The sequence below is a fragment of the Triturus cristatus genome, chromosome 11 (genome assembly GCF_964204655.1).
Source record: "Triturus cristatus chromosome 11, aTriCri1.1, whole genome shotgun sequence".
In the NCBI taxonomy this organism is placed as follows: domain Eukaryota; kingdom Metazoa; phylum Chordata; class Amphibia; order Caudata; family Salamandridae; genus Triturus; species Triturus cristatus.
In genome coordinates this window covers 762948711-762975631 of record NC_140594.1, presented here as the reverse complement: position 1 = coordinate 762975631, position 26921 = coordinate 762948711, and positions in this window count along the sequence as shown.

Below are 26921 nucleotides of genomic sequence, written 5' to 3'. Positions count from 1 at the left end.
GCTACTCCCTTTGCTCTACAACACTAAGTTCAGTAGAACTTAAGTATATCTATTCTTGTTTTATATGTACCTAAAGGTACCTGTATGATCTTTCAATTGGTAACAAAGAGATTACAGAGGTAAAACACAGCAAGCTCAAATCCAACCGCTGCTCACCAATGTGAGAAGTTGGCCTGGTATATGATGTTCACTAGCTAAAGTGACCACCTTGTACCATGCCAAGCAACCCTTATGGTGTGGTTGTAAGTCAACCTTTTCGGACCAGCTGCCCTAGTGGTAGCGTAGGCTACGCAGTCTTTGAGGCTAAACTCGTGAAGCGTGTTAAGCAGGCTGTTTTACCAAATGTAACCCCCCTTTATACCGATGAAAGGACACCACACAGATATATATTGAAAATATATATGTCTTTATTTCTCAAAGTATCCCCTAGACTCTTTATGAGCACAGGAGCACAAATCGTTAAACAAGAATACGTTAGAATACACAGAAGTTGCACTTTATATGGATAGGCCCTGGTGGCCGCTCGAACCATATACTAAAATAGTGGTATAAGTACCATGAACAGAAGAGGGAAAAGGCCTAGGGCCTCTAGAATCGCTGGGCCTACAAGGAGCTAACTTTAGTTAGTGACCAGGAGGTCCACGGGTTGCGTGTGCAGAGCAAATAGTCACACGCGAGCTCCCATAGGTTTTCAATGGGTGCGTAAAAGTTACAAAGTTACTGCAAAGAGGATCTTCCGGATGGACTATGAACTCAAGATTGGAAACACAGACACTAGAGATGTTACTCTACACTTGGGCACCGGAGTGCCAGCTTTACCTCACCCACAGGAAGCGAGTGCATAGGTCTCGGAGTGCGTCGGGTTTCTTCTACCTGTTCAATGGAGCCTGAAGACAAAGATGCTGCAGGCGGTCGGTCCGGAAGAGATGCGGTGGATCCAAGAGTGGATCGGAGTTGTAGAAGACCTGTAAGCAGAGGGGACAGTGTTCACAGTCACTAGCCAGTGACCAGCGTGGCACCAGGTGGGTACCAGGCGATGTCGGGTGCAAACAGGAAGAAAGGTGTAGCTTGTCTCTGCAGCCACGTGGTCCCTGAAGGTCGACGACGTCCAGGAGTCGGTTCACGAGCTGTCCCACGCAGGCTCTCGCTGTCGGCGCTGTCGGCGACTTGATCGAAGCAAACAAGCCTTGGCAAAAGCAATTGTTGTGGAAAACAAAATAAGCTGATGGTTCTGACCAGCAAGGTCAGAGGGATTGCTCCTTTGGAGGGGAGCAAGGGCCAGTCTGAGCAACCAGACCAGCGGTGTATTTCTTGAAGTTCGTCGCCAAGATGGCCACTAGCCAGCGGGCCAGCAACCGGTTAGGCGCGTCGAGTGGCAAAATGCAGAGGGGCCCCACGCAGATCGTGGAGATGCTGGAGGGCTCACCTTTGGTGCAGATGCTGCTCGGGTGTTGGGCTTCTCAGATCCCAAAGCACAACTTGGAGGGAGCCTCGGTTGTTGCGCTTGCAGCTTGTCGTAGTCTTTTCAAGATGGCTGGCTCCACGTGTCTCGGTGCCTCCACGGGTCTCTCTTTTTCAGGGACTGTGGATCGGGCGGTGAGAGGTCTGGAGGTCCAGGTCTTGTCAGTCTCTGGGCTCGGGCTCCGGCGGGAGGCGGCGGCAAAGCAGACGTTGATTCGCTGGATGGTGCTTGCGTTAGCAAGGTGGTCACTCCCTGACCACAGGGGAGATTGGCTTCAGTCCTCTGTGCGGCAGAGCGTCGAAGTTCCCGTCTTCTTCTTGTAGTTAAGTTGATTCCAGGATGTCTAAAGTCTTAGGACACAGCTCCTACCTTTATTCGGATTCTAGGGGCCGGACTACCTGCTAGGTCCCTCCCTAAGGGTGGGACCAGGAAGGGGGGTAGTTACACCCCCAATCCTTTGTCCAGCTCGCCCCAGGCCCGGGACTGGTGTGCCCCAGGACCGGTTTGAACTGGCATATCTACCGAGGCTCCTTGTGAGCCTCAGGCATGTCTGGTTTCTTTCAAGCCCTACCTGACAAATACACAAAATCCTGTCTGGGGTGGTGCACGCACCTCCCCTGGCAGGAAACCCTTTGTCCACACCTCCCAAGCTGGAAGGACTCCCAGCTGCAGGAGGGCAGACTTGTGTCTGTGGTGGCAGCATCGATTTTGTGGAGCTGAGGCTATGTCTGATTTTACCCGGGTTTCAGGTACTGTACATGTCGTGTCCCTCTAGAAGGGTGGAATGCTAACCCCGTCGCCAGAATTGGTGAGGGGTTAGTATTCCAATTCGTATGACACCTTACTCGACATGTTTTGATAAAGCCAAACCAAAGATAGCATTTAACCGCGAGGTTCATAATGCACTTAAGAGTATATGGTATGACGATATCTGGAAACGGTAGAAGGAAGTTGTTCCGACCACTGCAGACAGGCTCAGCTCATGCCAGAGCACCATCTCACATGGAACCAAGCACTCTGCCTTCAGGATTGTGAAGGCCTGCCATAGGAGTGACTTATAGGTTAACATGTGTCCCATTTAAGGTTAGGTATAGGTATACTACACCTAAGTAAGAGGTGGTTACACCAACTTACCCCAGCTGAGTGATCAGCCAGTTGTGTCAGATTTGTTAGGCCAGGTCCAGGGGTGGCACAACACATGCTTCAGCCCCTGGTAGGCCTTAGATACACCAATGCCCTGGGTACCTAGTGTAAACTGGTACAGGGGCTCACAGGGTGATCTAATTCCAATGGGTTATGCACCTAGGGTGCATGGAGTCCATTTTAGAGTGAGAGCAGACAGGCTGAGACCCTGAATGGCAGGATCTCAGGCCTACTAAGTCAAAAAACCAGCTAGACACTAGGCAAAAAATTAGGGGTAACCATAGTCAGATATCCACCTTCCTACAGGAAACCTAGCAAACCTATACATTTTTGAAAACTAGACTCCCAGGGGAATCCAGGATGGGGTAACTTGATTGCCTCCCACCCGGTTCTGTTACCCAGAATCCCTTGCAAACCCGAAAAATTGGCAAAAAACCCACATTTTTCACACATTTCTGTGGTGGAAAGTTCTGGAACCTGCGTGGATCCACAATTTTCCACCCACCCCGCTTTCCCTAAAGTCTTCAGAGAAAAATAGAACCTCACTTGTGTGGGTCAGTCTAGTGCCCGCGACAGGAAACGACGCAAAACACAATGTGGACACACCTCAATTTCGCAGTGAAAAATGACCCTTTTTTGGCAAAGTGCCTATCTGTAGGTTTTGAACCCTAGCTCTGCCGGCACCTAGGGAAACCTAGCAAACATATATATTTTTGAAAACTAGACTCCCAGGGGAATCCAGGATGGGGTAACTTGATTACCTCCCACCCGGTTCTGTTACCCAGAATCCATTGCAAACCTAAAAAATTGTCAAAAAAAACACATTTTCCACAAATTTCTGTGGTGGAAAGTTCTGGAATCTGCGTGGATCCACAATTTTCCACCCACCCGCTTTCCCTAAAGTCTTCCAAGAAAAATAGAACCTCACTTGTGTGGGTCAGCCTAGTGCCCGCGACAGGAAACGACGCAAAACGCAATGTGGACACACCTCAATTTCGCAGTGAAAAATGACCCTTTTTTGGCAAAGTGCTTAGTTGTAGTTTGTGAACCCTAGCTCTGCCGCCACCTAGGGAAACCTAGCACACCTATAAATTTTTGAAAACTAGACACGCAGGGGAATCCAGGATGAGGTGACTTGACTGCCTCCCATCAGGTTCTGATACCCAGAATCCCTCGCAAACCTAAAAAATTGTCAAAAAAACACATTTCCCCCACATTTCTGTGGTGGAAAGTTCTGGAATCTACATGGATCCACAATTGTCCACCCCCCCTGCGTTCCCCAAAGTCTTCTGAGAAAATTGATACCTCACTTGTGTGGGTCGGCCTAGTGCCCGCGACAGGAAACGGTGCAAAACGAAACGTGGTCACACCTCAATTTCGCAGTGAAAAATGACCCTTTTCTGGCAAAGTTCCTAGCTGTAGTTTTTTAACCCAAGCTCTGCCAGCACCTAGGGGATCCTAGCAAACCTATACATTTCTGAAAGGTAGACACCCAGGGGAATCCAGGATGGGGTGACTTGACTGCCTCCCACCAGATTCTGTTATCCAGAATCCATCACAAACCTAAAAAATTGTCCAAAAAAAACATTTTCCACACATTTCTGTGGTGGAAAGTTCTGGAATCTGCGTGGATCCACAATTTTCCACCCACCTCGCTTTCCCCTAAAGTCTACCGAGAAAAATGGGACCTCACTTGTGTGGGTCAACCTAGTGCCCGCGACAGGAAACGGCGCAAAACGCAACGTGGTCACATCTCAATTTTGCAGTGAAAAATGACCCTTTTTTGGCAAAGTGCCTAGCTGTAGGTTTTGAACCCTAGCTCTGCCGGCACCTAGGGAAACCTAGCAAACCTATACATTTTTGAAAAGTAGACACCCAGGGGAATCCAGGATGGGGACACTTGACTGCCGCCCACCAGATTCTGTTACCCAGAATCCCTCACAAACCTAAAAAATTGTCAAATAAAACACATTTTCCACACATTTCTGTGGCGGAAAGTTCTGGAATCTGTGTGGATCCACAATTTTCCACCCACCCTGCATTCCCCAAAGGCTTCTGAGAAAATTGGTACCTCACTTGTGTGGGTCGGCCTAGTGCCCGCGACAGGAAACGGCACAAAACGCAACATGGTCACACCTCAATTTCGCAGTGAAAAATGACCCTTTTTTGGCAAAGTGACTAGCTGCAGTTTTTGAACCCTAGCTATGCCGACACCTATGGAATCCTAGCAAACATATATATTTTTAAAAAGTAGACACCCAGGGGAACCCAGAATGGGGTGACTTGACTGCCTCCCTCCAGATTCTGTTACCCAGAATCCCTCACAAACCTAAAAAATTGTCAAAAAAAACAAATTTTCCACACATTTCTGTGGTGGAAAGTTCTGGAATCTGCGTGGATCCACAATTTTCCACCCACCCCGCTTTCCCTAAAGTCTTTCGAGAAAAATGATACCTCACTTGTGTGGGTCGGCCTAGTGCCCGCGACAGGAAACGGTGCAAAACGCAACGTGGTCACACCTCAATTTCGCAGTGAAAAATGACCCTTTTTTGGCAAAAAGCCTAGCTGTAGGTTTTGAACCCTAGCTCTGCCGGCACCTAGGGAAACCTAGCAAACCTATACATTTTTGAAAACTAGACTCCCAGGGGAATCCAGGATGGGGTAACTTGATTGCCTCCCACCCAGTTCTGTTACCCAGAATCCCTTGCAAACCTAAGAAATTGGCAAAAAACCCACATTTTTCACACATTTCTGTGGTGTAAAGTTCTGGAATCTGCGTGGATCCACAATTTTCCACCCACCCCGCTTTCCCTAAAGTCTTCAGAGAAAAATAGAACCTCACTTGTGTGGGTCAGTCTAGTGCCCGCGACAGGAAACGACGCAAAACGCAATGTGGACACACCTCAATTTCGCAGTGAAAAATGACCCTTTTTTGGCAAAGTGCTTAGTTGTAGTTTTTGAACCCTAGCTCTGCCGCCACCTAGGGAAACCTAGCAAAACTATACATTTTTTAAAACTAGACACGCAGGAGAATCCAGGATGAGGTGACTTGAATGCCTCCCATCAGGTTCTGATACCCAGAATCCTTCGCAAACCTAAAAAATTGTCAAAAAAACACATTTCCCCCACATTTCTGTGGTGGAAAGTTCTGGAATCTGCATGGATCCACAATTTTCCACACACCCTGCGTTCCCCAAAGTCTTCTGAGAAAATTGGTACCTCACTTGTGTGGGTCGGCCTAGTGCCCGCGGCAGGAAACGGCGCAAAACGCAACGTGGTAACACCTCAATTTCGCAGTGAAAAATGACCCTTTTCTGGCAAAGTTCCTAGCTGTAGTTTTTGAACCCAAGCTCTGCCGGCACCTAGGGAATCCTAGCAAACCTATACATTTCTGAAAGGTAGACACCCAGGGGAATCCAGGATGGGGTGACTTGACTGCCTCCCACCAGATTCTGTTATCCAGAATCCCTCACAAACCTAAAAAATTGTCCAAAAAAACCATTTTCCACACATTTCTGTGGTGGAAAGTTCTGGACTCTGCGTGGATCCACAATTTTCCACCCACCTCGCCTTCCCTAAAGTCTACCGAGAAAAATGGGACCTCACTTGTGTGGGTCAACCTAGTGCCCGCGACAGGAAACGGCGTAAAACGCAACGTGGTCACACCTCAATTTCGCAGTGAAAAATGACCCTTTTTTGGCAAAGTGCCTAGCTGTAGGTTTTGAACCCTAGCTCTGCCGGCACCTAGGGAAACCTAGCAAACCTATACATTTTTGAAAAGTAGACACCCAGGGAAATCCAGGATGGGGTGACTTGACTGCCGCCCACCAGATTCTGTTACCCAGAATCCCTCACAAACCTAAAAAATGGTCAAATAAAACACATTTTCCACACATTTCTGTGGCGGAAAGTTCTGGAATCTGCGTGGATCCACAATTTTCCACCCACCTCGCTTTTGCTAAAGTCTACCGAGAAAAATGGGACTTCACTTGTGTGGGTCAGCCTAGTGCCCGCAACAGGAAATGGCACAAAACGCAACGTGGTCACACCTCAATTTCGCAGTGAAAAATGACCCTTTTTTGGCAAAGTGCCTAGCTGTAGGTTTTAAACCCTAGCTCTGCCGGCATCTAGGGAAACCTAGCAAACCTATACATTTTCAAACAGTAGACACCCAGGGGAATCCAGGATGGGGTGACTTGACTGCCTCCCACCAGATTCTGTTACCCAGAATCCCTCACAAATCTAAAAAATTGTCAAAAAAAACACATTTCTGTGGTGGAAAGTTCTGGAATCTGCGTGGATCCACAATTTTCCACCCACCCCGCTTTCCCTAAAGTCTTCCGAGAAAAATGGTACCTCAGTTGTGTGGGTCGGCCTAGTGCCCGCGACAGGAAATGGCGCAAAACGCAACGTGGTCACACCTCAATTTCGCAGTGAAAAATGACCCTTTTTTGGCAAAGTGCCTAGCTGTAGGTTTTGAACCCTAGCTCTGACGGCACCTAGGGAAACCTAGCAAACCTATACATTTTTGAAAACTAGACGGCCAGTGGAATCCAGGATGGGGTAACTTGATTGCCTCCCACCCGGTTCTGTTACCCAGAATCCCTTGCAAACCTGAAAAATTGGCAAAAAGCCCACATTTTTCACACATTTCTGTGGTGGAAAGTTATGGAATCTGCGTGAATCCACAATTTTCCACCCACCCCGCTTTCCCTAAAGTCTTCCGAGAAAAATAGAACCCCACTTGTGTCGGTCGGCCTAGAGCCCGCGACAGGAAATGACGCAAAACGCAATGTGGACACACCTCAATTTCGCAGTAAAAAATGACCCTTTTTTGGCAAAGTGCTTAGTTGTTGTTTTTTAACCCTAGCTCTGCCGCCACCTAGGGAAACCTAGCAAACCTATACATTTTTGAAAACTAGACACCCAGGGGAATCCAGGATGGGGTGACTTGACTGCCTCCCATCAGGTTCTGTTACCCAAAATCCCTCGCAAACCTAAAAAATTGTCAAACAAACACATTTCCCCCACATTTCTATGGTGGAAAGTTCTGGAATCTGCGTAGATCCACAATTTTCCACCCACCCTGCGTTCCCCAAAGTCTTCTGAGAAAATTGGTACCTCACTTGTGTGGGTCGGCCTAGTGCCCGCGACAGGAAATGGCGCAAAACGCAACGTGGTCACACCTCAATTTCACAGTGAAAAATGACCCTTTTCTGGCAAAGTTCCTAGCTGCAGTTTTTGAACCCAAGCTCTGTCAGCACCTAGGGAATCCTAGCAAACCTATACATTTCTGAAATGTAGACACCAAGGGGAATCCAGGATGGGGTGACTTGACTGCCTCCCACCAGATTCTGTTATCCAGAATCCCTCACAAACCTAAAAAATTGTCCAAAAAAAACCATTTTCCACAGATTTCTGTGGTGGAAAGTTCTGGAATCTGCGTGGATCCACAATTTTCCACCCACCTCGCTTTCCCTAATGTCTACCGAGAAAAATGGGACCTCACTTGTGTGGGTCAACCTAGTGCCCGCGACAGGAAACGGCGCAAAACGCAACGTGGTCACACCTCAATTTCGCAGTGAAAAATGACCCTTTTTTGGCAAAGTGCCTAGCTGTAGGTTTTGAACCCTAGCTCTGCCGGCACCAAGGGAAATGTTAGAAATGGGATTTCTGGTTGGCTAGGGCTTGCGCCACAGCCAGGCAGAAACCACCACTCTAGTCAGGGCAAGGAAGTTACACGCCAAAGATAACCCCTGCTCACCCCCTTGGTAGCTTGGCACGAGCAGTCAGGCTTATCTCTGAGGCAATGTGTAAAGCGTTTGCGCGCACACCCAGCAACAACACCCAAGGCCCACCACAAAAGAAACTCCACACAAGGTATTATATAAAAATAGCCTTTGTATTATACCAAACACATTAGATAAAAACACACACTTTACAATGTGCCAAAAGGCACGGGCAGAATTTACAAGGTATTATATGTACAGGGGACAGGGCCACATGGACCACTGTCAGGAATTAGCACTTGGTAGGAATAACACTTTTAGAACATAGCACATACCATCACTGTAGCACCAATTAGAACATGTAGCGCACAACCAGTAATCACTGGTAACAGGTAGGTACCACCTACGCAACCCTAACCACCTTAGGAGAATATTGCGCAGGGAACCAGGACCTCACTAGCACCACCTGTACTAGGAGAAAAACAATCACGTAAGTATCACAATATCTGTAGGGGTAAAAGCACATTACACATGATGCATAAAAACACATTCAGAGGTGTAAACACAAGGCACATGACGCATACAAACACATTCAGAGGTGCAGGCTAGGAATAATAGCGCAAAACTCACATTCGCCACCACCTGTGGCAGTCCCTAGGCCAACTGGCCTCGTAGGGGCTAGTACGCCCTGTGTCCAGCAGAGTCAGGGCGCGCCTGCGCCGGCTGCGCAAACCAGGGCGCACAAGGCACAACCTACACGTTGCAGCTGCCCACTAAGTGCTGGGCAGCTGGGAAAATGAGCGTGGGCACCACTGTGCCTTTAGAACCAATCTGTCACCCTTGGAGCCTCTCTGGGCTCTAACCACAAGAAATGCCCCCAAAACGGCGTGGGAGCCTTCTCGGCTCTAGAACAATGGGCCTTGTGGCCTCACTCAGGCTCTAACACAATGCGGCCCGCTTTGGAGCCTGTGGGGCTCTAAAACAAATATTCACCCCCAGAAGCTGGATCCACGTAGGCTCTGGAGATCCACTAGGTCCTCCACACCGCTGCCGCTGCCCACTGTCAGGTGGGGCAGCGGAAATGAGCACTGCGTGCTCGAGACTCGGTTACGGGGCGGGCACCGAAACTGTGCCCCGACACCCCCCCAACCACCACAACACAGACAGAGTCCCCACAGCCCTTGCTTACTTACCGGGCTGTTCTCTTGGGACTCCGCTCCTTGTTACCGGCCTGCTGGCTCCCGCAGCTTCCTCCCGCGGGCCTCAGAGCTTCCGGGCGACGGTCGGCGCGGGGGAGTCTCCGGTGCTTCCCTCCAGGTCAGAGCGCAATGCGGCCCGATCCCCCCTCGAAGCCCTCACTCACCGGGCTCGTAGGGGAAGGCTCTTTCCTCGGCAGCACTCCTGGGTCGCGGGAGCGCGGGGTAGGCTCCCGCTTGCTCCCGCTTTTGGTGGCGTTCCTCCTCTCGGCGCGGGGCTTCGCTCGACCTCACGGGAGCCCCGCGTCAGTCAGCCCGGACTTCCTGGTTGGGCCACGCCCCTGTCCCAGTCAGCGCTGCCTGACTTCCTGGGCTTCCCCGGCCGCGGCGGTGATTCTCTGCTCGTGAGAGGGGAAGGCTCCCTCGTAATCACCACAAAGAAGCGGGGTGGGCACCCGCCAACTAAATAATCAAATAAGCGGGGTGGGCACCCGCCAACGAGCACACAATGCGGGGTGGGCACCCGCTACAATTCTCGGCACCACGAGGGGGGATCCCTACGCCGGGGATTCTCTCGTTGAGGCAAACAGTTCGGTGCGGCAGAGGCGTCACCGAAGCGCTCTCTCAGCGCTGGGGTCCAATGTAAAGTGCTCCTAGCGCTATAAAGCAAATAAAAGCGCTCCCAGGCGCTTAGGGATAAAAACAAGGTCCAGAAACAAAGTCTTCAGATGCAGGGGGCAAGGACTGGGCCCAGGGGCCAGCTCACAGGGCCCTCCAGCAGGGAGGCAGTCCCCAGTGGCGGTCTCTCCTGGTGCCCAGCAGCAGCAGGCCCACCCTCAAATTAGGATCAGCAAGAGAACAACTCTGTGGGGACGCAGCCCCATTTTTATACACCTTTTTCCTTTGTTCTGGGTTCAGGGTGAGGGGGAAAACCAGTCGCAGCTGGTTGGGGAGCACCCTTGATGTGCTCAGCCCCTCACTCTATTCACTGGCAGGGCTAGGGTCATCAGTCGCACCACAGGGGGCGGAGCCAGCATTGTGTAGGGAAAGCCAAGCCCTATTCAGGTCCATGGTGCACTCCTCCTCAGCCATCAGCATGCTAATCTCACACTCACCACTGGGGCAGACCCACCCAGACTCCTGGAGCCAGGCTCACCAGCCAGCTCCAGCCAATCACATGCCAGACACATTTTACACTAATATGCCAACTCCTAGAAGTGGCACTTCCGCACATGACATAATCACGCATTATACATCATTGCGAAGCATTCGATCACACGAGTCCGCACATACCAAACTCGAACTTGCACACCCCACGCATCAGGAACTACCAGGGACACATACATTCCCCATGCATTCTTATGGGAGGGCAGGCCTATCTCACCACATGCACTCAGAGTGCGCACGCACTTTACTCTGGGACACAGGGAAAGTGTGCAGAAACCAAAAATCACTACCAACAGGTCACCAATAAAAGCAAAAAGTTCAGGGGTGAACCTGCCAGAAGGGCCAAGTCCAACAGGAAACCCAGCAAACCTATACATTTTTGAAAAGTAGACACCCAGGGGAATCCAGGATGGAGTGACTTGACTACCGCCCACCAGATTCTGTTACCCAGAATCCCTCACAAACCTAAAAAATGCTCAGATAAACACATTTTCCACACATTTCTGTGACGGAAAGTTCTGGAATCTGTGTGGATCCACAATTTTCCACCCACCTCGCTTTCGCTAAAGTCTACCGAGAAAAATGGGACCTCACTTGTGTGGGTCAGCCTAGTACCCGTGACAGGAAACGGCACAAAACGCAACGTGGTCACATCTCAATTTCGCAGTGAAAAATGACCCTTTTTTGGCAAAGTGCCTAGCTGTAGGTTTTGAACCCTAGCTCTGCCGGCACCTAGGGAAACCTAGCAAACCTATACATTTTCAAAAAGTAGACACCCAGGGGAATCCAGGATGGGGTGACTTGACTGCCTCCCACCAGATTCTGGTACCCAGAATCCCTAACAAATCTAAAAAATTGTCAAAAAAAACACATTTCTGTGGTGGAAAGTTCTGGAAGCTGCGTGGATCCACAATCTTCCACACACCCCGCTTTCCCTAAAGTCTTCCGAGAAAAATGGTACCTCACTTGTGTGGGTCAGCCTAGTGCCCGCGACAGGAAATGGCGTAAAACGTAACGTGGTCACACCTCAATTTTGCAGTTAAAAATGACCCTTTTTTGGCAAATTGCCTAGCTGTAGGTTTTGAACACTAGCTCTGCCGGCACCTAGGGAAACCTAGCAAACCCATACATTTTTAAAAACTAGACTCCCAGGGAAATCCAGGATGGGGTAACTAGACTGTCTCCCATCCGGTTCTGTTACCCAGAATCCCTTGCAAACCTAAAAAATTGTCAAAATAAACACATTTTTCACACATTTCTGTGGTGGAAAGTTCTGGAATCTGTGTGGATCCACAATTTACCACCCACCCCGCTTTCCCCAAAGTCTTCCGAGAAGAATGGAACCTCACTTGTGTGGGTCGGCCTAGTGTCCGTGACAGGAAACGATGCAAAACAGAACGTGGCCACACCTCAATTTCGCAGTGAGAAATGACCCTTCTTTGCAAAGTGCGTAGCTGTAGGTTTTGAACCCTAGCTCTGCCGCCACCTAGGTAAACCTAGCAAACCTATACATTTTTGAAAACTAGACACCCAGGGGAATCCAGGATGGGGTGACTTGACTGCGTCCCACCCGGTTCTGTTACCCAGAATCCCTTGCAAACCTAAATAATTGGTAAAAACCCCACATTTTTCACACATTTCTGTGGTGGAAAGTTCTGGAATCTGCGTGGATCCACAATTTTCCACCCACCCCGCTTTCCCTAAAGTCTTCTTAGAAAAATAGAACCTCACTTGTGTCGGTCGGCCTAGTAACCGCGACAGGAAACAACGCAAAACGCAATGTGGACAGACCTCAATTTCGCAGTAAAAAATGACCCTTTTTTTGGCAAAGTGCTTAGTTGTAGTTTTTGAACCCTAGCTCTGACGGCACCTAGGGAAACCAAGCAAACCTATACATTTTTGAAAACTAGACTGCCAGGGGAATCCAGGATGGGGTATCTTGATTGCCTCCCACCCGGTTCTGTTACCCAGAATCCCTTACAAACCTAAAAAATTGGCAAAAAAACCCATATTTTTCACACATTATTGTGGAGGAAAGTTCTGGAATCTGCATGGATCCACAATTTTCCACCCACCCCGCTTTCCCTAAAGTCTTCCGAGAAAAATAGAACCTCACTTATGTCGTTCGGCCTAGTGCCCGCTACAGGAAACAACGCAAAACGCAATGTGGAGACACCTCAATTTCGCAGTAAAAAATGACCCTTTTTGGCAAAGTGCTTAGTTGTAGTTTTTGAACCCTAGCTCTGCCGCCACCTAGGAAAACCTAGCAAACCTATACATTTTTAAAAACTAGACACCCAGGGGAATCCAGGATGGGGTGACTTGACTGCCTCCCACCAGATTCTGTTATCCAGAATCCCTCACAAACCTAAAAAATTGTCCAAAAAAAAACATTTTCCACAGATTTCTGTGGTGGAAAGTTCTGGAATCTGCGTGGATCCACAATTTTCCACCCACCTCGCTTTCCCTAATGTCTACCGAGAAAAATGGGACCTCACTTGTGTGGGTCAACCTAGTGCCCGCGACAGGAAACGGCGCAAAACGCAACGTGGTCACACCTCAATTTCGCAGTAAAAAATGACCCTTTTTTTGGCAAAGTGCTTAGTTGTAGTTTTTGAACCCTAGCTCTGCCGGCACCTAGGGAAACCAAGCAAACCTATACATTTTTTAAAACTAGACTGCCAGGGGAATCCAGGATGGGGTATCTTGACTGCCTCCCATCAGGTTCTGTTACCCAGAATCCCTCGCAAACCTAAAAAAGTGTCAAAAAAACACATTTCCCCCACATTTCTGTGGTGGAAAGTTCTGGAATCTGCGTGGATCCACAATTTTCCACCCACCCTGCGTTCCCCAAAGTCTTCTGAGAAAATTGGTACCTCACTTGTGTGGGTCGGCCTAGTGCCCGGGACAGGAAACGGCGCAAAACGCAACGTGGTCACACCTCAATTTCGCAGTAAAAATGACCCTTTTCTGGCAAAGTTCCTACCTGCAGTTTTAGAGCCCAAGCTCTGTCAGCACCTAGGGAATCCTAGCAAACCTATACATTTCTGAAAGGTAGACACCAAGGGGAATCCAGGATGGGGTGACTTGACTGCCTCCCACCAGATTCTGTTATCCAGAATCCCTCACAAACCTAAAAAATTGTCCAAAAAAAACATTTTCCACAGATTTCTGTGGTGGAAAGTTCTGGAATCTGCGTGGATCCACAATTTTCCACCCACATCGCTTTCCCTAATGTCTACCGAGAAAAATGGGACCTCACTTGTGTGGGTCAACCTAGTGCCCGCGACAGGAAACGGCGCAAAACGCAACGTGGTCACACCTCAATTTCGCAGTGAAAAATGACCCTTTTTTGGCAAAGTGCCTAGCTGTAGATTTTTAACCCTAGCTCTGCCGGCACCTAGGGAAACCTAGCAAACCTATACATTTTTGAAAACTAGACACCCAGGGGAATCTAGGATGGGGTGACATGACTGCCTCCCATCAGGTTCTGTTACCCAGAATCCCTCGCAAACCTAAACAATTGTCAAAAAAACACATTTCCCCCACATTTCTGTGGTGGAAAGTTCTGGAATCTGCGTGGATCCACAATTTTCGACCCACCCTGCGTTCCCCAAAGTCGTCTGAGAAAATTGGTTCCTCACTTGTGTGGGTCGGCCTAGTGCCCGCGACAGGAAACGGCGCAAAACGCAACGTGGTCACACCTCAATTTCGCAGTGAAAAATGACCCTTTTCTGGCAAAGTTCCTAGCTGTAGTTTTTTAACCCAAGCTCTGCAGGCACCTAGGGAATCCTAGCAAACCTATACATTTCTGAAGGGTAGACACCCAGGGGAATCCAGGATGGGGTGACTTGACTGCCTCCCACCAGATTCTGTTATCCAGAATCCCTCACAAACCTAAAAAATTGTCAAAAAAAAAACATTTTCCAAACATTTCTGTGGTGGAAAGTTCTGGAATCTGCGTGGATCCACAATTTTCCACCCACCTCGCTTTCCCTAAAGTCTACTGAGAAAAATGGGACCTCACTTGTGTGGGTCAACCTAGTGCCCGCCACAGGAAACGGCGCAAAACGCAACGTGGTCACACCTCAATTTCGCAGTAAAAAATGACCCTTTTTTGTCAAAGTGCCTAGCTGTAGGTTTTGAACCCTAGCTCTGCCGGCACCTAGGGAAACCTAGCAAACCTATACATTTTCGAAAAGTAGACACCCAGGGGAATCCAGGATGGGGTGACGTGACTGCCTCCCACCAGATTCTGTTACCCAGAACCCCTCACAAACCTAAAAAATTGTCAAAAAACACATTTTCAACACATTTCTGTGGTGGAAAGTTCTGGAATCTGCGTGGATCCACAATTTTCCACCCACCCCGCTTTCCCTAAAGTCTTCCGAGAAAAATGGTACCTCACTTGTGTGGGTCAGCCTAGTGCCCGCGACAGTAAATGGCGTAAAACGTAACGTGGTCACACCTCAATTTTGCAGTCAAAAATGACCCTTTTTTGGCAAATTGCCTAGCTGTAGGTTTTGAACACTAGCTCTGCCGGCACCTAGGGAAACCTAGCAAACCCATACAATTTTAAAAACTAGACTCCTAGGGAAATCCAGGATGGGGTAACTAGACTGTCTCCCATCCGGTTCTGTTACCCAGAATCCCTTGCAAACCTAAAAAATTGTCAAAATAAACACATTTTTCACACATTTCTGTGGTGGAAAGTTCTGGAATCTGCGTGGATCCACAATTTACCACCCACCCCGCGTTCCCCAAAGTCTTCCGAGAAGAATGGAACCTCACTTGTGTGGGTCGGCCTAGTGTCCGTGACAGGAAACGATGCAAAACACAACGTGGCCACACCTCAATTTCGCAGTGAGAAATGACCCTTTTTTGCAAAGTGCGTAGCTGTAGGTTTTGAACCCTAGCTCTGCCGCCACCTAGGTAAACCTAGCAAACCTATACATTTTTGAAAACTAGACACCCAGGGGAATCCAGGATGGGGTGACTTGACTGCGTCCCATCAGGTTCTGTTACCCAGAATCCCTCGCAAACCTAAACAATTGTCAAAAAAAGACATTTCCCTCATATTTCTGTGGTGGAAAGTTCTGGAATCTGCGTGGATCCACAATTTTCCACCCACCCTGCGTTCCCCAAAGTCTTCTGAGAAAATTGGTACCTCACTTGTGTGGGTCGGCCTAGTGCCCGCTACAGGAAACGATGCAAAACGCAACGTGGTCACACCTCAATTTCGCAGTGAAAAATGACCCTTTTCTGGCAAAGTTCCTAGCTGTAGTTCTTTAACCCTAGCTCTGCCCGCACCTAGGGAATCCTAGAAAACCTATACATTTTTGAAAGGCAGACACCCAGAGGAATCCAGGAAGTGGTGACTTGTCTGCCTCCCACCAGATTCTGTTACCCAGAATCCCTCACAAACCTAAAATATTGTCAAAAAAAACCATTTTCCACACATTTCTTTGGTGGAAAGATCTGAAATCTGCGTGTATCCACAATTTTCTACCCACCCCGCATTCCCCAAAGTCTTCCGAGAAAAATGGGACCTCACTTGTTTGGGTCGGCCTGGTGCCCGCGACAAGAAATGGCGCAAAACGCAACGTGGTCACACCTCAATTTCGCAGTGAAAAATGACCCTTTTTTGGCAAAGTGCCTAGCTGTAGGTTTTGAACCCTAGCCCTGCCGGCACCTAGGGAATCCTAGCAAACCTATACATTTTTGAAAGGCATACACCCAGAGGAATCCAGGAAGGGGTGACTTGTCTGCCTCCCATCAGATTCTGTTACCCAGAGTCCCTCACAAACCTAAAAGATTGTCAAAAAAACCCATTTTCCACACATTTCTTTGGTGGAAAGTTCTGAAATCTGCGTGGATCCACAATTTTCTACCCACCCCGCATTCCCCAAAGTCTTCCGAGAAAAATGGTACCTCACTTGTGTAGTTCGGCCTAGTGCCCGCGACAGGAAACGGCGCAAAACGCAACGTGGTCACACCTCAATTTCGCAGTGAAAAATGACCCTTTTTTGGCAAAGTGCCTAGCTTTAGGTTTTGAACCCTAGCTCTGCCGGCACCTAGGGAAACCTAGCAAACCTATACATTTTCGAAAAGTAGACAACCAGGGGAATCCAGGATGGGGTGACTTGACTGCCACCCACCAGATTCTGTTACCCAGAATCCCTCACAAACCTAAACAATGGTAAAAGAAAACGCATTTTCCACACATTTCTTTGGTGGAAAGTTCTGGAATCTGCGTGGATCCACAATTTTCCACCCACCTCGCTTTCCCTAAATTCTACCGAGAAAAATGGGACCTCACTTTTGTGGGTCAGCCTAGTGCCCAAAACAGGAAACGGCGCAAAACGCAACATGGTCACACCTCAATTTCGCAGTGAAAAATGACCTTTTTTTGGCAAAGTGCCTAGCTGTAGGTTTTGAACCCTAGCTCTGCCGGCACCTAGGGAAACCTAGAAAACCTATACATTTTTGAAAAGTAGACAACCAGGGGAATCCAGGATGGGGAGACTTGACTGTCGCCCACCAGATTCTGTTACCCAGAATCCCTCACAAACCTAAATAATGGTAAAAGAAAACACATTTTCCACACATTTCTTTGGTGGAAAGTTCTGGAATCTGCGTGGATCCACAATTTTCCACCCACCTCGCTTTCCCTAAATTCTACCGAGAAAAATGGGACCTCACTTGTGTGGGTCAGCCTAGTGCCCGCAACAGGAAACGGCGCAAAAGCAACATGGTCACACCTCAATTTCGCAGTGAAAAATGACCTTTTTTTGGCAAAGTACCTAGCTGTAGGTTTTGAACCCTAGCTCTGCCGGCACCTAGGGAAATGTTAGAATCCGGGGTCTCTGTTTGGCGCAGGTATGCACTTGCGACAAGCAGGGACCCTTTTCATCTAAGTCAGGGCAAAGGATCACCTCTTTAAAAATAAGCTTCCCGCTTCCCGCCACCGCCGCTTAGCCCCGCCCCTTTTTCCTTCTGTATCCCTCCCCGCTTCCCGCCACCGCCGCTTAGCCCCGCCCCTTTTTCCTTCTGTATCCCTCCCCGCTCCCGCCTCCCAGCTGCCCCGCCCACCCGCGCACTTGGCCTTATATGGCGACCGTGCGACGCAGGTGAGTGTGACCCACTTGTGGGACACCCCCGCGCCGCACGGCCACCAGCTGCTGCGTGTGCTCCTCTGCCCTGCCTAGCTGCCTCGCTGCCTGTCGCGCTGCCGCTGACCACGCCCCCTCCTCCGAGAGGCGCGGTCCGCGCCTGCCTGCCGGCTGATCGTTTTTGGTGCTAATTGTATTCCCTTGACTGTGTGACCTGTGCTTCTCCTTTCAGTGTAACCGTGCCCGTGTTTTTGTTTATTTTTCTGGTAACTGTGCCCGTGTCTCGCTGTCTCCTCCCTGTCTGCCCGCCTACCTCGCCGATCCTCGCTCACCCTCCCCGCTTCCCGCCACCGCCGCTTAGCCCCGCCCCTTTTTCCTTCTGTATCCCTCCCCGCTTCCCGCCACCGCCGCTTAGCCCCGCCCCTTTTTCCTTCTGTATCCCTCCCCGCTCCCGCCTCCCAGCTGCCCCGCCCACCCGCGCACTTGGCCTTATATGGCGACCGTGCGACGCAGGTGAGTGTGACCCACTTGTGGGACACCCCGCGCCGCACGGCCACCAGCTGCTGCGTGTGCTCCTCTGCCCTGCCTAGCTGCCTCGCTGCCTGTCGCGCTGCCGCTGACCACGCCCCCTCCTCCGAGAGGCGCAGTCCGTGCCTGCCTGCCGGCTGATCGTTTTTGGTGCTAATTGTATTCCCTTGACTGTGTGACCTGTGCTTCTCCTTTCAGTGTAACCGTGCCCGTGTTTTTGTTTATTTTTCTGGTAACTGTGCCCGTGTCTCGCTGTCTCCTCCCTGTCTGCCCGCCTACCTCGCCGATCCTCGCTCACCCTCCCCGCTTCCCGCCACCGCCGCTTAGCCCCGCCCCTTTTTCCTTCTGTATCCCTCCCCGCTTCCCGCCACCGCCGCTTAGCCCCGCCCCTTTTTCCTTCTGTATCCCTCCCCGCTCCCGCCTCCCAGCTGCCCCGCCCACCCGCGCACTTGGCCTTATATGGCGACCGTGCGACGCAGGTGAGTGTGACCCACTTGTGGGACACCCCCGCGCCGCACGGCCACCAGCTGCTGCGTGTGCTCCTCTGCCCTGCCTAGCTGCCTCGCTGCCTGTCGCGCTGCCGCTGACCACGCCCCCTCCTCCGAGAGGCACGGTCCGTGCCTGCCTGCCGGCTGATCGTTTTTGGTGCTAATTGTATTCCCTTGACTGTGTGACCTGTGCTTCTCCTTTCAGTGTAACCGTGCCCGTGTTTTTGTTTATTTTTCTGGTAACTGCGCCCGTGTCTCGCTGTCTCCTCCCTGTCTGCCCGCCTACCTCGCCGATCCTCGCTCACCCTCCCCGCTTCCCGCCACCGCCGCTTAGCCCCGCCCCTTTTTCCTTCTGTATCCCTCCCCGCTTCCCGCCACCGCCGCTTACCCGCCCCTTTTTCCTTCTGTATCCCTCCCCGCTCCCGCCTCCCAGCTGCCCCGCCCACCCGCGCACTTCGCCTTATATGGCGACCGTGCGAACGCGCAGCGGTCACGCGCAGCGGGCGCGCCGATTGTGCGCCGAAGGCGCGCCAAAGGTAAGCCCGTCCGCGACCGGATCGCGACCAGCGCCAGGACCCCTGGCCCACGAAGACCCCGACCTACCCGCCGGACGTACTCCGCCGCCACCCTCATCGCACTCAACACCGGACGACTCCCAGACTGCCACCAAGCCACACCACGACTCACCCACGGACCTTTCAGCTGCCACGCCTGCAAGTTCTCCTGCATCCGGACCTGCCCCGCACCAGCAGCCGCCAAGCCAAACACCAGCAGCACCCACCTCAAGTGCATCCTGCTCAACACCCGCTCCGTCCACAGACACGCCGTGGAACTCTGGAACCTCCTAGACGCCACAGCCCCTGACGTTGCCTTCCTCACGGAGACCTGGATGAACGCCTCTTCAGCTCCCGACATCGCCATCGCCATCCCGGAGGGCTACAAGATCGTCCGGAGGGACCGCAACGCCAACCAGATGGGAGGAGGCGTCGCCATCATCCACAGGAACACCATCCGTCTCACGACCAGCACCGACAACTCCCTGACCACCGCCGAACACCTGCACTTCCAGATCCACACCGACCCAAACACCACCCTCAGAGGCACCCTGATCTACCGACCCCCGGGACCACGCACACAATTCAGCGAGGACATCGCCGACTTCGTCAGCCCGCATGCCCTCCCCTCCGCCGACTACATCCTCCTGGGGGACCTTAACTTCCACCTGGAGAACAACAACGACTGCAACACCAGCACCCTGCTCGACAACCTCGCCAATCTTGGACTCAAGCAGCTGGTATCCACCCCCACCCACCTCGCCGGACACACACTCGACGCCGTCTTCTCATCCTGCAAAGACATCGTCTTCAGCCACGCCACAGAGCTCCAATGGACGGACCACAGCTGCGTCCACTTCACCTTCAAGAGAACGACGACCCACCACCACCAGCAACAGGCCGCCCGCAGAAGCTGGAACAAGATCACAGCAGACCAGCTCGCCACCTCCCTGAGCCAGCACCCCCCTGCCAGCTCAGCGAACCCCAGCCAGGCCGCCAACAACCTCACACAGTGGATCAGCAACTGCGCGGACGAACTCGCCCCGCCGAGGACCCCGCCCAGCAGACCCGGCAGCAAGAAAGCCCCGTGGTTCACCGACGAACTCAAGAGCTCCAAGAAGAACTGCCGAGCCCTCGAGAAAGTCTGGAGAAGGGATCCCACACCGGACAACAGGACCACCTTCAAGCTGGCCACCCGGAAACACCACCAGCTGATCCGCGCCGCCAAGAAAACTGCTTTCAAGGACCGGCTGGACAACAACGCACACAACTACAAGGAACTCTTCAACATCGTGAAAGAGCTCTCCAACCCCAGCGCAGAAAACAACGACATCACCCCATCGCAAGACCTCTGCAACTCCCTCGCCTCATACTTCCACAACAAGATCGCGGACATACACAACAGCTTCAGCAACCAACCAACGCACACCAAGACCGAACAACCACCCCTCACCACCACCCTCCAAGCCTGGACTCCGATCAGCACCGAAGACACCATCCGCACGATGAACTCCATCCACTCCGGATCACCGACCGACCCCTGCCCTCATCACGTCTTCAACAAGGCTGACGCTGTCATCGCACCCCACCTGCGAGACATCATCAACACATCCTTCGACACCGCCACCTTCCCTGAGAGCTGGAAGCACGCCGAACTCAGCGCGCTACTCAAGAAACCCACGGCGGACCCCACCGAACTCAAGAACTACCGCCCCATCTCGCTCCTCCCGTTTCCAGCCAAAGTCATCGAGAAGACCGTCAACAAGCAGATGGCCGCCTTCCTCGAAACGAATGGATCCCTCGACCCCTCACAGTCCGGCTTCCGAGCCAATCACAGCACCGAGACCGCCCTCATCGCCGCCACCGATGACATTCGAGCCCTGATGGACAACGGAGAAACAGCGGCCCTCATCCTCCTAGACCTCTCCGCAGCATTCGACACTGTCTGCCACCGCACCCTAGTACAGCGCCTCAGCAACGTCGGAATCCAGGACAAGGCGCTGGAATGGATCATCTCCTTCCTCGACGGAAGAACACAGAAAGTCCGTCTACCACCGTACAAGTCAGAGGCCACCGATGTCATCTGCGGCGTCCCTCAAGGATCCTCGCTGAGCCCCACCCTCTTCAACGTCTACATGAGCCCCCTCGCGGCCATCGCACGGCAACACCACCTCAACATAATCTCCTACGCCGACGACACCCAGCTGATCCTCTCCCTGACCAACGACCCCGCCGCCTCCAGAGCCAACCTACACGAAGGGATGAAGGACGTAGCCGAGTGGATGACGACCAGCCGCCTGAAGCTGAACTCGGACAAGACGGAGGTCCTCATCCTGGGCTCCTCACCCTCCGCCTGGGACGACTCCTGGTGGCCTCCCGCCCTGGGCACCGCACTCAAACCGACAGACCATGCACGCAACCTGGGCTTCATCCTGGACTCCTCCCTCTCCATGACCAGGCAAGTCAACGCCGTCTCCTCGGCGTGCTTCAACATCCTACGCATGCTACGGAAGATCTTCTGGTGGATCCCCACCGAGACCAGGAGGACCGTCACCCAGGCCCTCGTCACCAGCCGACTGGACTACGGCAACGCCCTCTACGCCGGTACCACCGCCAAGCTCCAGAAGAGACTCCAGCGGATCCAGAACGCCTCAGCCAGACTCATCCTCGACATCCCACGAACCAGCCACATCTCCGGACATCTGAGAGACCTTCACTGGCTCCCCGTCAACAAAAGAATCACCTTCCGCCTCCTCACCCACGCACACAAAGCGCTACATGACCAAGGCCCGAGCTACCTCAACAGCCGAGTCAACTTCTACGCTCCCAAACGCCACCTCCGATCAGCCAACCTCGCCCTCGCCGCCGTCCCCCGCATCCGAAGAGCGACCACAGGAGGAAGGTCCTTCTCCTACCTGGCCGCCAAGACCTGGAACTCCCTCCCGACCGACCTGCGCCTGACCCAAGACCACCTCTCCTTCAGGAAGAAGCTGAAGACATGGCTGTTCGAGCAGTAGCGGCACCCCCCCACCCCCAGCGCCTTGAGACCCTACGGGTATGTAGTGCGCTCTATAAATGTCACTGATTGATTGATTGATTGAACCCCTGCTCAGCCTCTAGGTAACGTGGCGCGAGCAGTCAGGCTAAATTTCCAGAGGGCATAAGGTTAAGCGTTCAAGTTGTCCCACACAATAATCACCACCCCACCACACAAAAGACACAAGGCTGTATTTATCAAAAATAGAAGTCTTTATATAAAAGGTTTCTTTCAGGCAGGTTGCACAAATACAGTTCTCTTGGTAAAGGTCAATCCAGTTACTCTTTAAAGGCTTAAGGGCAGTCCACAGATCTCAATATGGCACAGTTCTAGTTAAAATCAGGTTCTTAGGTCTTCTGCGCACTTCGTAGCGCCTTTGTGATGCTCTGGGCAAGGTTTTTGCAGTGCCTTGCCGTTTCTCACGCTTCCCGCGTGAGCCGGAGTACACTTGCCGAGTCTCACGCTTCTCGCGTGAGCACCGGCAATATCTTCCAATGCGGTACGGTTCAAAGCAGGTACGGTTCGAACCACACTGCTCCAGAGGCCAGTACGGTTCAAACCAAGGTTAGTACGGTTCGAACCAACGCCAGGCAGTACGTTTTAAAAGCGCAAGGATTGCAGTAAGTACGACCGGACAAGCACCAGTAGGACTCGGACACTGGCCGTACGATGTCAACCAGGGTATTACAGAAGCAGGTACGAGTCGGACTACGGCCCCAGGCAGTACGGGTCGAACTCAATACGCCCCAGCCCACAATACTTTAAAGGCAGGTACGGCTTGTACAACGGGCAGTGCGGGCCGTACGTTTAAGCGCGAAGGGGCACAGTACCTTGCAGCTTCACGGGAAGGTTCGTGGCGGCCTCGCGGTCCAGTCCAGGGGTGTCCCACGTCGCGCTGGCGTCCCAAGTGTCCAGGGGACGGCGGTGCTTCGTGGGGCGCTCGGGCAGGATGCAGGTTGCCACGAAGGGGGACAGAAGCAGGAGGGCAGCCTCGGGGTGAGATCACAGCGCCGCGCGCTGTTAGCTTCGGCCGGGGACGTGAACCAGCGCACTTTCGTCCTTTGCACACACCTCCACAACCCGGCGGGGGTCACAGGGGCTCGGGCTCAGGCACAGAGATCTCAACCTTACTTTGCGAGCTACGGCTCGAGGGGGCAGCTGCTTACTTTGCTCGGGCTGACAGGCCTTTACGTTGCTCACAGCCACTCCAGCAGCAGAAGTCGCGTTGCTCAGCGAGATCAGGGGATGCATAGGTTCTCCGGGGTCAGCTTGCAGAATCACTCCTAGGCACTTCTCTTCTTCTTCAGGAAAGGTAGCGCCCACTGTTCCTGGGGCGCAGATCAGGGGGCAAGTTCACCAGCAAGCCCTTGGAGATTGTTTAACAGCACAAGTTGATGCAAAGTCTTTTCCTTAAGTCTTTTCCTCTCCTTCCAGCAGACAGGCACCCACTGCAGGCCAGTCTCTCAGGCAGAGAGACAGTACTCCTCCTTCAGCTTCTCCAGGTCATTCTCCTTCAGGCAGAGGTTCGTCTTGGCGCAACAGGATCTGATTTCTTAGGAGCCAGACTCCTACTTTTATACAGTGATTCTTTTGTTCTTTAGCGCCAGGGGGCCTGGGCCTGGCTCAGTCCAGTTTTGGAGCACTTTGTGTGGTGACTCTGCTCTTTCCTTTCAGCAGCAGGGCAGAGACATCAGCCGCTCCACAGGGGGCGGAGCCGGCTTTGTGCTGGCAGAGCACAGGTCTATTCAAGAGTCAAGGTGTACTCCTCCCACCCATCCTGGTGTAATCTCTCTACCCACCACCTGGCAGCCAGCCTGTCTCCTGGAATTCCCTAGCCCTGCTCCTCACTGTTGCTAGGCAGAACACACACACACAGCGCAGAGGCGGACTGAATGGCCAGATCAGTAAATACTAACTTTCTAAAAGTAGTATTTACAAACGCAGGATATTAAAATAAACTTTACTAAAAGAAGTATTTTATTATTCTGAGTTCAGGCATACTAAATATTATTTCCTACCATGCTCTATGAGTCCACTGGGGTCACAGCGTGTAGTGACTCCAGCAGCCCATTCTGGCCTATGGAGAGCAGGTAGCCTTCAATAGTGAAAAACGAAAATGGCTGTAATTCACTATTAAGACATGCCACACATATCAGGGCATGTCCTACCTTATGCCTACAATGCACCCTGCCCTTGGGCCTACCAGAGGGGTGACTAATATGTAGTTAAGGGAAGGTTTAGGGACTGGCAAGTGGGTGCACTTGCGCAGTCAGCGCAACAGTACCAGACTGCACGCAGGTTCTGCAGTGGCAGACCCTAGACACATTTTACTAGGCCGCTTCTGTGGGTTGCACAACCAGTGCTGCAGGCCCACCAGCAGCATTTGTATTTACAAGCCCTGGCACTCCTGGTGCACTTTACATGGGGCTGACAGTAAACCAAATGAACCAATCATGGACACCAATCAATGTATGCACTTTTCAAAGGGAGCACTTGCACTGTGGCTCTGATCAGCAGTGGCACAGTGCTCTGAGCAGCTAACACCAACAAAACACAATGAGGCACATCAGCAAAAAGTGGAAGGGAAACTCACGCCAAGGGGCCAGGTCTAACACGTGTCCCCTCCAGCTGAAATGTGGGGGGAACTACCCTACCCCAGGGAGTTCCTCTTCACTAAGGCGGAAAAACCTGGACAGACCGTCAGCATTGGCGTGATCTGTGCCAGGGCGATGTTCCACCGTAAAGTCTATACCCTGTAGGGAGATGGACCACCTCAACAGTTTTGGGTTCTCACCCCTCATTTGCATTAACCATCTGAGGGGCCTGTGGTCGGTCTTAACCCGGAATTGAGTCCCAAACAAGTAGGGCCTCAGCTTCTTCAGCGCCCAGACCACAGCAAATGCTTCTCGCTCTATCGCACTCCACCTTTGTTCCCGTGGAAGTAACCTCCTACTTATGAAGGCTACAGGTTGGTCCCAGCCCTCCTCAGTCATCTGTGAGAGAACAGCCCCTACACCATGCTCTGATGCGTCTGTTTGCACTAGGAATTCTTTGGAGAAGTCAGGAGCCAAGAGCACGGGCGCCGTGCACATGGCAGTTTTCAGGGTGTCAAAGACCTTCTGACAGGTGTCAGTCCATATCACTTTTCTGGGCTGCTTCTTCGAAGTCAGCTCTGTCAAGGGGGCAACGATGCTGCCATATCCCTTTGTCAAACCTCCTGTAGTACCCAGTGAGTCCTAAAAAGACCCTCACCTCCGTCTGGGTCTTTGGGGGCTCCCAAGCCAGGATGGTTTCTATCTTGGGTTGTAGGGGCGCCACCTGGCCGCTCCCCACCTGGTGTCCCAAGTACACCACGGACCCCTGCCCGATCTGACACTTGCTTGCCTTGATCGTGAGGCCTGCCTTGCGCAGTGCCATCAACACTTCCCAGAGATGTTGCAGGTGTTCTTCCCATGTGCCGCTGAACACTGCGATGTCATCCAGGTATGCTGCGCTGAACTCGGTCAGTCCCACCAACACCTGGTTGACCAACCTCTGGAAGGTGGCAGGGGCATTCTTCATCCCAAATGACATAACCCGGAACTGAAAATGCCCATCTGGTGTGGAGAATGCGGACCTCTCTTTAGCCCCATCAGTCAAGGCGATCTGCCAGTACCCAGACGTTAAATCAAACGTGCTGAGGTACCGTGCAGCCCCTAACCGATCGATGAGCTCATCAGCTCTGGGGATGGGGTGCGCGTCAGTCTTCGTGACTGAATTGAGTCCTCGGTAGTCCACACAGAACCGGAGTTCGGGTGTGGCACCTGGCGCTGCAGCCTTCGGGACCAAGACCACTGGGCTGGCCCAAGGACTGCTGGAGGACTCAACCACCCCGAGAGCAAGCATCTTTGAGACCTCCTCTTTGATGCAGGCTCTGACCGTGTCAGTTACCCTGTAAGCTTTGTGCTTCACAGGTAAGCTGTCTCCTGTATCCACATTATGGACTCACCAATCTGTGATACCAGAAACCAGGGAGAACAAGTCAGGAAACTGCCCCAGCAGCTGGCGGCAGTCATTATGTTGCTCAGGGGTCAAGGTGGGTGAGAGGTTAACTCCATCCACTGACCCGTCTTGCTCTGAGGCTACCAAGAGGTCAGGAAGAGGCTCAGACTCCTCCTCCGTCCCATCATCGGTGGCCAAGAGCATGCCCACTTCGGACCTCTCCAAGTGGGGCTTGAGGCGATTGACATGTAGGACCCTTAAGGGGTTCCTAGGAGACTGCAAGTTCACCAAGTAGGTGACAGAACTCTTGCGCTCCACAATCTCAAAGGGTCCTGTCCACTTGTCCTGGAGTGCACAAGGCTCCACCGGGGCCAGGACCCAAACTTTTGGACCAGGTTGAAGCTCAACCAGAGTGGCGTTCTGGTCGTACCACCGCTTCATTTCCTCCTGGCTGGCTTCCAGGTTTGCCTCAGCAAGTTGCCTGAAATGCCGAGTCTGGTTCCGCAAGGCCAGCATGTAACTGT